Source organism: Gavialis gangeticus, unplaced genomic scaffold (genome assembly GCF_001723915.1).
Source record: "Gavialis gangeticus isolate Ggan-Ray unplaced genomic scaffold, GavGan_comp1, whole genome shotgun sequence".
Taxonomy (NCBI): domain Eukaryota; kingdom Metazoa; phylum Chordata; order Crocodylia; family Gavialidae; genus Gavialis; species Gavialis gangeticus.
The window spans coordinates 9,897,712-9,909,934 of NW_017729014.1; the positions used below are offsets into that span (position 1 = coordinate 9,897,712).

At 46.4% G+C, this 12,223-nt stretch overlaps 1 protein-coding gene across 2 annotated transcripts in view; it reads right to left on the minus strand.

Moving 5' to 3' along the window:
* The window catches only part of MIB2 (mindbomb E3 ubiquitin protein ligase 2), a 92,952-nt gene extending 84,326 nt beyond the window's left edge, over positions 1 to 8,626 (minus strand). For both annotated transcript variants that reach the window (XM_019511712.1, XM_019511710.1), the window contains exon 1: positions 8,500 to 8,626. The gene's annotated coding sequence lies outside the window, so the exon portion shown is untranslated. The remainder of the gene's footprint in view (positions 1 to 8,499) is intronic.
* Between the last annotated feature and the right edge of the window lie 3,597 nt (positions 8,627 to 12,223).

Consider the following 12,223-nt stretch of genomic DNA (forward strand, 5'->3'; position numbering starts at 1 on the left):
CTCACCGGGCGGGCCTCGATCTGCCCCCCTCCCCACACCCTTTCCCCTCCACAGACTTACCTGCAGGGCGCTGCTCTCTACATTGTGCGGGTGCACTCCTGGCTGCATGCATGCTGTGGCTGCACTCATGCACGCGGCGTCTGGGGGCCCTGGCCAGAAGGCATATTATATTTATCATACATTATCAGCTACATTGGCCAAAAAAAGCCGATAGGTGTTAATGTTAATTTTCCTTATATCGGTGCTGATCTGATATGGCACTGATATATTAGTGCACCTCTACAAAATAGCAAGCCCCAACAAAGGGCTGAAGCTCATAGCCCCACATACATCCCCTCTGCTCTGAGCAAGGAAAGGAACTGGTTTCATAAGATATGTTGCTGCATAACCCTGACTGCACTGCTGTTATTATGGGAGGGTGAGATGTGAAAAATTTGTGGGGAAAGAGGGAAGGCAATGATACTATTTAGGCTGCGAATTAGGAAGAAGGAAGCACTGGAGTCTCTTGGTTTGAGCTGGGAAGCAGTGTAAACCCTGGTTTCCCAAATCTGAGTGCATGGAGCCTGGAGCTGGTTCATGTGCATTCAAATCCACAACGAGTGGACAGAGCAAGACTTAAGGTTGACAAGTCTTCCTGGTTCCAATGAAGTTCCTTCTTTAGCATCATCACAGAACATTTGCCCAGACTGCCAGGAGACCTTGACTAAGTCACTTAGCTCCTTCAAACTAGCTGCTCACACAAATAGGTCAGACTGTTTGTACAATGAAGAACACTCCCACACGCCAACCTCAAAGGAGCCTCTGATGAAGGGGGCAGAGTAGTGTTTTCTACTTCCTGAAAAAGCCCACGCTGTTTGCCTACAGTTGCTCTAGAGTTGTGGAATTAATGTATATGATGAGCTCAGGGCACAAATTCACATACCTCTTTCCCTTCCCTCAGCAAATGCTGAGCCCCTGAGTCAACATACCACCTAGTACTGTCCTAGAGACCCGGAAGCCCACCGTTCTCTCTCACCAGCCTCAACACGCATGCCACTCCAGCAGTCAATACCATCAAAATAACTGGGTGTTCAGTGGGTGCACAATAAGGATCCACGCTTTTACTGGCTGCTACGCTCTCCACTATTAACATGATGAACAGTGTGTGAGCTTTGCTTCGCTTACCAATTTACCATAAATGGCTTCTTTGGCTTTTTCACCCCTCCCACCCCTTCCCTATCTGGTCTTCTCTGCAGCACCTTTTTCTCTGACTAAGCTGCTCTTCTTATTAGGCTCCAAACCTACTCCCCCCTCTAGGATTGTAAAAACTCACACTGATTCCAGTGGTACCAGGATCAAAACTTTTACATCGCCTACTCCTGATCTCACAGCATCTCCTGCTTTCAGGTCAGTCCTCTCACTCCAGCTCCAAACCAAGTTCCTTTCCTTATCTTTCTCCAGCATCCCTCTCCTACCAAATCTACCAGCAACAATATTTTCACACTTCTCTTTTACCCACTGTGCATCAATCCATGCAAGCAAGGATCCACCAAGCAGGGATTTTGGTATGTGTAACACGTTGTGAAAGTACCTTACACATAGACTATGTTGCTGTGAAGATATAATTATTATTTGCACAGCAACACCACTGCATCATTCATCAGGACTGAAATGGAAGGAAGAGAGGCCTGTAATTAACATGTCAATCATTTGCCACATAAATAATTAGCAATTTATACCCAAGGTGATCTAAAAATTCCTCTCCATTAGCATCAACCAACAGCTGATTTTGCAGGGACTCCTTTCTCTTTATTCTATCCAAATGCAGGCCTAACAGCCACCATGACTCACAGGACCCATGCAAGATATAAACTAACATCTAATAGAAAGCCATTTATGGATAGCAGTTGAAGCTAGGTCATGATCATATATGGAATTTGCAATAAGCATGTCCAAAAGTGAAAGCCTTCCCTATAAATCAAATCCTCAGACACATGCTTCACTCAAAGCCCAGGCTGAGACAGGACCTTACTGAGCACAAATCTTCCATCATTTGATCTGCACAAGACCATATTATTGAGCTTCACCGCTTACTGCAAACCTTGTTTGTTTGCTCAGATTTGGGGGAAGTCTCTGGGTTCAGGTTCAGACTCTGGATGAGGCAATGGACATACTATGCTCTTTTTTAGAAAGGATTTTTTTTTTTGTTATTCCACATGGGGTTGTATTTAGTACTGACCTGCTATTTTGAATGAAGTGTATTTTTAAATTGTTGAAACACCAAGAAACTCCCCAAGTTTGGTGCTTTTAAATCAAAGTAGAAGCCATGCACACAAGTTACTAAGCAAAATTCTTCCCAGTGGGACTGCATTCACACAGATACAAAAATGCCTCCCAGGAAAGACAGAAAAAAGTTTTGCTGGCAGTCAAGAATGCTGGCAACTCTAGAATGCAAAAATATGTAGGAGGGTCATAATTCATGAGAAAGAAAAAAGCCACTCTCTGAGCAAGGGTTACTTCTGGAATTGATGCTTCCTTTGGGTTTTCTGGACTAAAGGCGAGGGACAGACATTACACACAAACCAGTTTAAGTGATCAGAAACTGGTTTAAACCTGTAACAGAACATTCAGTGCACATAAACCAGTTTGAAAATGGATGAAACCAGTTTGAGATAAACCTGGTTGAATGTAGTAGCAGACTTAACCAATCTGGGTTAAACCAGTTTGTGCAATATCTGTCTCAGACCCCTTCCTAGTTTAAGTTAAACCAGATTCCCCCAGCATCCCAGATACTTTGCAACCCTGGGCACGGCTCTGCTCTCTGCTCCATAGCAGGGCTAGCCCCACCCCTCTGCTCCCTGGCTGTAGCTCTGGCACAGACTGCAGGTACAGCAGCATCTGCCTGGCTTCCTCCTGCTCACTTCCCCTTCCCCTCCCCACTCCCTGCTAAAGCAGGGATTCCCCCGTCCCCTCTGCCTTACACAGACACCTCTCAGCATTAGCTAGCAGACCACACGATGGTTACAGTCTGCACTGTGGGAGACAGGACAAAAGCAGACAGGACAGTGTCGGCTTAGGGCTTTTTGGAGCTAATCAACAGGTCCCTCATTGCTTCCTTGAAAAACATGGCTTAAGAAGAGCTTGAACTAATGAGAGGCTTTTGTTTTGTTTGATGGGCTGATAAATGCTAACAACTCCCTGTGCAACTCTCTGCTGTGTAACTCAATGCTCTGTTATCAACTCCCTGCTGGCTCCCTAGCTGATGGGGTCAGGGAGAACCATTCCCTAATCAGAGCCTTCTGCTGGGGCCTGACCACACCCCTCCTCACCTCAGCACTGCGGAAGGGAAGGGAGGGCTCTTTTAGTGCCCCCCAGCTTCTAGCCTAAGCCACTGCAGGCATATGCCTGCATTTCCTCAGTCCAAAGGGGATGTCTGTGCAGTTACAAACCAGTTCAGCCTAGCTAGGTTAGACTAACCTGCAAAAATTGAATCAATTCAGGCTCAGGCTTTTTGAATGTCTGTCCCTAGCCAAAGAATTCAGATTAGATTTCGCCTTTGTTTCTGGTCATCTCATTCATGGGCTCTCATGGAGGACTGCAGACACAGCAGGGGGCTTCTTTAGTCTAAGCAGAAAACTGGTTAGAATTAGGGAGAAATGCCAACTTTTTTTTTTTTAATCAGACATTTACTCTCATGCCTCGGTCACTCCCAGCTCTCTGGCAAGGGATCAGAAAAACACCCACATCAGATAAGGACATCTTATTAGTTCTGTCACAGATAGTGTTAATTTACAATGCAAGATAAGATTTCTTTACAGTACTGGACTTTTTTCATTATAAAATCCAAAGATTTGGGTTCTATCTCAATGCCTCAACAGGGGAAAAGGAATCCCAGCCTTGTCTCTATGTTTGGTTTTCCCCCATTCTAAAGACACCTGGGAAAACCTGGAGCCAGAAACAGCAGTTTTGTTTCTCATTTTCCAGACTTATTTCACAGCTCTCTCTCCTCACCCACAAAGATGCATCCTGAGAGCAAGGCCTTGTTCACCATCCTGGTCCCAGTCCTACCAAGACTCATGCACATGCTTAACTTTAGTCCCTGAAAGCAACAGGATTACTCATTACAAGAGTGCTTGTCCTGAATAGTGAGACATACAAAAATATTTGTGGGGACATGGCCTAGGTTCATCGCTTGTTGATCAGGGGAGTTCTTCAGTATTCTCTCAAGTCTATACCAAGGAGCGGTCTGACAGTTTTGTCCCCACCAGAAACAAAGCACGTCAACAGTAGGGCTGTGCAAAGCTTTGGCTGCTAATTTGATTCGGAGGAGATTTAGCCTGATTCAGTGGCCGAATCTCCAAATCCGAATTGAATCAGAGGACCAATTAAAAGGTCCAAATTGATTTGGAAAAGATTCAGAGAGCTTAGATGATTCGGGCAGTCCCTGCCCGCTGCAGCAGGGAACTGGACCCAGACTCCGACCTGATAGGCAGAGGGCAAGGAAGGGGAGGCTGGAGGAGGGGACCATGGGGGGGACCCCTGTCAGGCCCCATCCCCTGCCTGCTCCCCACCCTCCCTGAGCACCCCTTGACCCCCACCTGCTCCCCTGCCCACTCCAGCTCCTGGCCCTTTAAAAAAAAAAAAAAAAAAAGCCCCAAAATCACCGGCTGCTGCAGCGGCCTCAGGGCTTCTGGGGACTTGTGCAGAGCCCCCATGCAGCACAGGGCAGTGTGGGGAGCAGGGATTGCCCCCTCGCCAAGCAGGAGCCAGTGCGTTGGGGCTTTTTTTTCTTTTTTTGTTTTGTTTTAAAGAGCTGGGAGCTAGGGCAGGCGGAGCAGGCACTGAGAGCGGGCAGGGGATGGGGCCTGTGCGATTCGGAGATTTGGCTGATTCAGCAGCAGCCGAATCTCCAAATCAGATTTGGCTGAATTGATTTGGGACAGTGATTCGAATCACCGAATCGAATCACTGTCCCCCAAATCGGCTGAATCCAAATCCAAAGTGAGTGCTAGCTGCTTTGCACAGGCCTACTTGACAGTGCTTGAGCACAACAGGGAAGCCCAACTTCATGCTTCAAGAAAAAAGCAAAGGAAGCCATGGACTCAGACATAGTTGCCAATGTCTTGCAAGAGGGAAAATATCCTTCTTCACCTCAAATATGGTGATTAGTTCCAAGCTTTCTTGCTGCCTAGCATCAACAGGTCCTGGAATTTCAGAAGTATCTAGGCAGAGTAAGTTTTTGGCCAGCCAAACACCTAATCCCCTTCTGAACCCACCCAAGGGATCTTCACTATCTGCACAGGGGGTAGCTCTCCCAAAATCATTCTGGACAACTAGAAGATAATCCTTTCATTTTCTACTCGCCTTATGATGCCCCTAAGTCCTAGAGTCTGACTGGCAATGCAAGGGAGGCAATAGTGATGGGCAGCAAGCATGCTATAGCGTTTGCTGAGGTCTGTGGCATTATTTCCTTGAAGGGAGAAAGATGCTGCATCAGGGGTGGCCAAAATGCGGCCCAGGAGCCAGATGTAGCCCTCCAGGCCATTCTATCTGGCCTGCTAGGCCCCTAAAAATTTAGAAAATTAATATTAATCTACCCTGGGCTGCCTGTCACACGGCCCTTAATGGCTTGCCAAAACTCAGTAAGCAGCCCTCTGCCCAAAATAATTGCCCACCCCTATGCTACATGGACACCCCTGCAGATGCAGACTATGCCTATGAAACGTAGCCTTTGCCCCATCCCATTAAAATCACCACCAATGCCAACACTCCTGAAGCCCAGCATGGTCACTTCTACAATCTGAGGAATTTAGTTTCCAAAGACTGTCACATGGATAGTTAGAGACAAACTGGTACCTTTCATAGTTTCAACCTTGTTCCTAAACCTACAGGGCTGTCACAACAGAAGGAAAGAAAAGCACCATAAAACTGGAGCTTTCAAGCCTCCTTGCAGCTGGCCTTAGAAGAATGAGTCTCATTCCAACCCTTACAAACTCATCCATTAGGATTGTAGCTCATTTTTCCTAGCCACTAGCAGATGGCTAGGTTACCATTGGGTTTGAACTGTCCACTGAGGAGCCAACTGCCCATTATTCCATTGCTGAGCCAACAGTGCCTTTCTACCCCAATCTGAAGGAGAGACTTTAACTGTGTTGCTTATCTCAGTTGTGAGGATGATTTTCCTACATCATGATAATTTCTGCTTGGCCTAAATTGTACCAATTGGCATTCATGGCACAAAGTGAAAAAGGAGAGAGGATGTCATTTCTTTGAGTTAAATATCAGTATCAGCCTGGAACAAAGCCAGGTCTCAGATGACAAATTATACCCAGCAGCAAAAGTTTAGAAACAGTACAGAAGTCTTTTTTTTTCCTTTGGAATATGGATAAAAATGGAACAAGGACAGATGCTTTCCATGTCAGTTGTAAACAGGTTGGCTTGTTTACATGCCCTATTCCTCACTTGCTCCTAGGGAAAGTATATTTAACTCTGTTACATAAAGAGAATAAAGCGGGTGATTAATATGCCTTTGCTCAAGGATTAATGTCTTGTCATTTCAGCTTGGTTATAATTGTTCAGTATAAAGCAGCCACCTGCCCCTCCCAAAGTACTAGGACACTCAGTGAGGAAATGCTAAAAATAACCTGCTAGGCGTTATGTGGAAAGACAGCCCACGCTGGCTGTATTTCACTGTGGTGATCACCACGTGTCCTTGAGAAATGCCATCCCATTGATCCTTCCTGTCTAAATTGACTTTCACATACATCTTACACTGGATACGTTCTAGTGCTGAGCTGCTGTGCTGCGTGAGAGACCTCTCTTGCCCCTACAAATGCAGAAAAGAGGAGCTATAGGAAGGTCGTAATGGTGGAACGCCCCTGTCTTCTGGCGTTTTCCAAGCAACAGATCGACTGCATCAGATGAGCCTTTCTTAGAAATGCAACCCTCTTGTCAGGTTTGTCTGAAGTTGGCCAACAGGCTCAGAGAAGTGCCCAAAGTTGGGGAAGTGAAGACAGTTCTGATGCCTTGTGGGTGCATCTACATGTTGCCCTTTGTTACTGCACCATCATTTCGGACTTTCTTTCGGAAGTCCTAAATGACGGTGCAGTAATAGCCCATACTGCACCATGCTGGCAGCACACATTTTTTTTTTGCCACTACGGCACTGTAGCAGTACACTATACTGAGGGAGTCCATTGCTATGGAGATGTAGCGTTTTGTGTAGATGCACCCACTGAGTTTCTAGAGGAAGTTATGTAATTGTGATGTGGTAGCACCGAGAAACACCAACTGAGACTAGAGTGCTTTACATGCACACAAGACATGGACAAGTTATGAGGTGGGTGGGGGCAAGTGCATCAGCAGTATGTCAGCTTCACCTGTGCACTCTCTTACCGGTCTTTCCCTAGAGGGCCAAGCCACCACTGTTTGCATTCAGTGTGGGATAAGATCACATGTATGGGTGGATCTCATGGAGCAACCTACCCTATAGAGCCCCAATCTCCTTTACATCACTGGCGAGGGGTAACTGGCACCCTTGTCCATAAGAGACCACCCCTGCCCTGAAGAGCCTACAGTCTTAATAAAAAAGGGTGCTCTGCTGCCCCTGTTTTAATGGGGAATGTCCAAGGAAGCCTGCAGAAGAGTCAAGGAAGCAAAGAGTCCCACTCTAGTCGCAGAAGCACAAAACCCTGCATCCCTCTTGCTTTCCGCCAGTTCAGAAAAAAAGAAAGAATAGCATTCTAGTGAAGCAAAGGGAAAATGCTGCAGTCTCAGAGCCGTTTGAGCTTTGCAGGAGATATGGGTGGGAAACATCCATGTTTTGGGTTTGACTGTGTGCATGCTTGGAGGTGAGCCACCAAGCTGTAAAAAATTATGAAGCAGGAACAGTCCACATGCAATTTGCTCCACGGCTCAATAGACAAACCCCCTTTGCTCTGGAGGGACTCTATCATCTTAGAAAGAAGGCATTATTTAATACCGGCAGAGTAAGCCATTCTGATGCACTGGCCATTCTCCCAGCACACCCCCAAAACCTAACACAGCTGGGTGTTTTCTATCAAATGCACATGTTAAAGCAGGGAGTCAGGTTCTTGTTTTATTCTTTCCATGTCACACAAAACTCTCCCATCTGCAGTGATAAATGGAGGAAGATCATAGACCAGATTTGGAACTTTGAACACAAACTACTGCAAGTGTCAGGGTCATCACAACTAACTGCCCAAATCAGAGCCACCTCCCTTGTGCATTTTTATCTACAGAGCAGATGCAAAAGCCAAAAGCTCTGTCCTGTCCCCAAGAGATGTTTTCCTTCTTCATATAAAGTCACATAACAACAGCTGAGTTGATTTCAGCCACCACCTCAGAACCATGGCTTTGGCCTTGAACCCTAAACCGCTCAAACTACTCCAACTACAACCTCCATCATCTCATCTGCAATAGCAGTATGTGCACATGAACAAAAATAAATGACAAGCCTCTCACAAAAAACAAACCACGTTTCCAGAAGCCAGCTCTCACCTGCATAGCCTCAGCACAGATCAGTTTGGTGGCCACGTTCTACCCTCTGAGAATGGGTCTTCACCAAGGAAACACTGCCAGTATAATAAATGGAGCAGCAGGTACTACTAGGCAGTATACTGTCTATCTGGAGAAAAGCAGAAAGAAAAAGAGTCTTAGCAAGTCAGCTCACGACTGATTCATTGTTACACTTTTTTCTTTTCTGTTAATCGCATCAAACTTCTCTTTCCTCCAGCCACTAATGTTGCTTTAATACACACATGCAGATGACCCTTCAGAAAACAACTATCTTTCACCAGGTAAACCATAAATAATAGGGCAGGGCAAAATTTCGCCAGCAGTTTTGTTTTGATGCTGTTTCAACTCGTTTCGAGCTTGAAACAGCAAAATCGAAATGAAACTGAGAGCTTCGAAACAGCCACAAAACGAAACAAGGCAAGTTGAAACATTTCAAAATTTTCAAAACATTTCTGTCAAAGATCAAAGTCTTTGATTTCGGATGCAGATGGCAAAAGGTCAGAGGCTAACACAGCAAACTGTAATTGTAGTCTGTCCCTCTGTACTGACAGCGCTGCATGCACACACCCTTGTTTGTGCCTCATTTCAAATCACTTGAGCTTCTCATACGACAGAGAAACTAAACTTGACAGCCCAGCACGAAAGATAACGTACCCATTAGCAACGAGATTAGCTGACTTTAATGAAACTGTAAGATCAGAACAGTGTGCCGTGCTTACCCTCTTGTGACCAAACAGGCTCAGTACCACCTAAACTAAAAGAAAGGCCCCCCCTTTCTTGAAGGATGGGCTGCCAGCATGAAACTTGAGCAAACAAAGAAAGCACAAGTGCCAACCTGTTAATTATTCATGCCTGGCGTGTAGTAATTGGCCACCCTGCCTAGTATAACTTTGAAAGAACTTCCGCCCAAAGGGGAGATCTCGGAGCATTCCCAAGAGACACAGTCTGTAATCTGATCAGTTACAGACATCTCCCTGCCCCAGTTTATTTTTTTTTTTGGCGTAACCCCGTTTCTGCCGGCTCGTCTTATCTTCGTCATCCGTCTTTCTCGCCAAGAGCTTTCGGTAATCTGCAGACCGTAGTAATCTGTGTGAACTGCTTAAAACCTGTATTCAGCAAGTCTGCAACCCACTGTAATCGCTGGGTGACAGAACATCTGCATGCTGTAACTAAGTAATCAACTCTTCTGCCTACGCTGCAACCATCAGTAGCGTAAGTAAAATAAACTTTCTGTGTAACCAATACGCTTTAAATCTCCTGACTCCTACTCACCGCTACTACCCATCTGTCCGATCACCGTTCTTACTCGCGCCAAGCCGGTCGTGCCGACCCAGGCTCGCGGGTCAAGGGTGCACTGGACCCTGGGCGCGACAGTTTCGAGTTTCGAAACTCAAACTGGACTTGCCTGCAGGGAAGCAGAAACTAAAGTAAAGAGGAGGGGAAAGAGTGGGAAAGGACTGCTCTCATTATTGACTGAGTAGCTGGCCAGTGACTGTCATCCTTCCCTGAGGTCCCCTCCAAACCCAGTGCTCTGGGGGAGGGATGGAAAAACTGCATAAAAGGCAGCATTGTTTGAACTGCCCTGCTTTCTGCCTTGGTGTCAGCTGAGTGTGGGCGCACCTTAACACACACAGTGGCACCCCCCCATGTCACAAGTTTTGCCTGTCAGCAGCTAGAGGTGCAAGGCCCCAGAACCCAGACTGATGAAACAAAACAGAACAGCAGTTTCGAATTGACACGAAATTCAAAATGAAACACTGTTCCGTCGAAACACAAGTTGAAATGGAGTGGTGCCGTTTCGCACAGCCTTAATAAATAACCATGCTGGTTTCAGCATGACAAACAGATTTAGTTGCACCCTGATCAGAGGCCATGTTAGTCCTGAACAGTAGCTGCTTGAAACTGAGGTTTATTGGACACCAAATAGTCTAAACTTGTAAAACTTTTAATGCTCTCAACTGGCTTCTCCTGCCTACAGGAACCTTCTGGCTGCACATTGATGGTGTCAGTACACAGCTGCTCTCTGAAAAATTAAGCGTGATTATTAGTAAAAGACCAGGCTGAGCGTTCAGTGGACCTCTCTATTATTATGCCCCCTAAGATAATTGCTCACAAGCCCATGAATTTCCCTCTGGTCCTTGGTGAACTCTTTTGCCTCCAAGAGCAAGAAAACCCCACCAGCAGCTCCAGTAACGTGGTGTAATTACATTTGACAGTTTGCAGATTACAGCCTAGAACGTTAAAGGGCTCAGTCATTGTCGCTGATCAGAACTGAATCTTTGTCAATACAAGAGGCCAGCACCAAGCTCCAGTCAGATTTCAGTACCATGAAACAGAGAAAAACACCACTACTACTCCCCAGTGGGGGTGGTTTAAGAACAGATAGATTATTTGACAGGGTCTGATGTAATTAGGATGATTGTTTGGTGGTGTCACATTGGGATGAAAGCTTCAGCATCACAACTCAAGACCTTAATGGAAATTTCTGACATGATACAAGTCAGAGGAAATAAATGCAAGTCTTAAGACCCAGACACAGAGATATTAAGATGCCTTAATTCCTATCATAATTAATGGGATTTGATTTCACAGGAGACAGGCACCTTTGTGGGTCCGGGCCTAAAAGGCCCAAAGCCTGCTTCGCCATTGCCTTGCACTTCTTGTCATGGTTTCTTACACTAAGCAAGTGGAGAAAGCTACCAACGCAGTGCTGTGCCCCAAGCTAGACCTCTGTAATGGGTGCACAATGTGCAGAGAAGTAGAGGATTAGATTCCTAGCTGTCTGCAGATATTTCAAATCTAGCATACTCTGGAGCATATCTTCTATAAAGACTGTTGATTTGCTGCTGTCCAGGTCTTAACTTTTTGAGTTATCTCATGCTGTGGATACCTTCCTGGATAAAGGTCTTTTGATGACTTCACAGCATGCTGAAAAAGGCCATACAGAGAATCAAAGTACATGCCAGGTTACAAACATCATAAATAAGATCCAAAAAAAATATGGAGCTATAGATCTGAGCATTGGCTCTGAATGTTTAAAGATGCCTTTGCTGCCAAGTTAATTCAGGTGTTTATTTAGGGGTTGCCTCTAACCTTCCTACTCAACACAAAACAATCATATTTGGAGGTGCCTTCAACCTGAACTAGTTGGCTTGCCTGGGAATTACAAGAGAAAGGTTGCTTGGATAAGCTTTGTTCTCACTGAAAAATAGTTGGGTTATGCCTCTGAAGTACTGATAATCCTTCATCAATTTACCATAGTGTCCCAGGGAACTGGGACGGGACTTACCTGTGGCGGCAGAGAAGCCCGCGCGACGCGTCTGCCGCTTGTTTACGCCGACGCGACCGGAAGTCGGCATCGGCACTGGCAGACGGCCGCCGGGGATAAAAGCGGCCGCGGGGAAGGGACAGGGGGAGGAAGGGGCTGGGGACTCCTCATCAGCGGAGGCCGGAGGCCCCGGAAGAGAACGGGCCACGGGCCCCGCACTAGGAGGGGCAAGGCAACCCCGAGCAGGACGAGCCACCAACCACTCAACACAAGAAGCAAAGGGCTCCGGAGCCGAGCGAACAGCTAACTCCCCAGAGGACGAGGCAGGGAACTCCGGTGGTGAGCTGCTACCTGCCCAGACAGAGAGGAAGATACCTGCAACAACCAACCGCAGGACAACGACTGAGGAGCAGCAGATGGGCTCCAAGGACAAGGAAT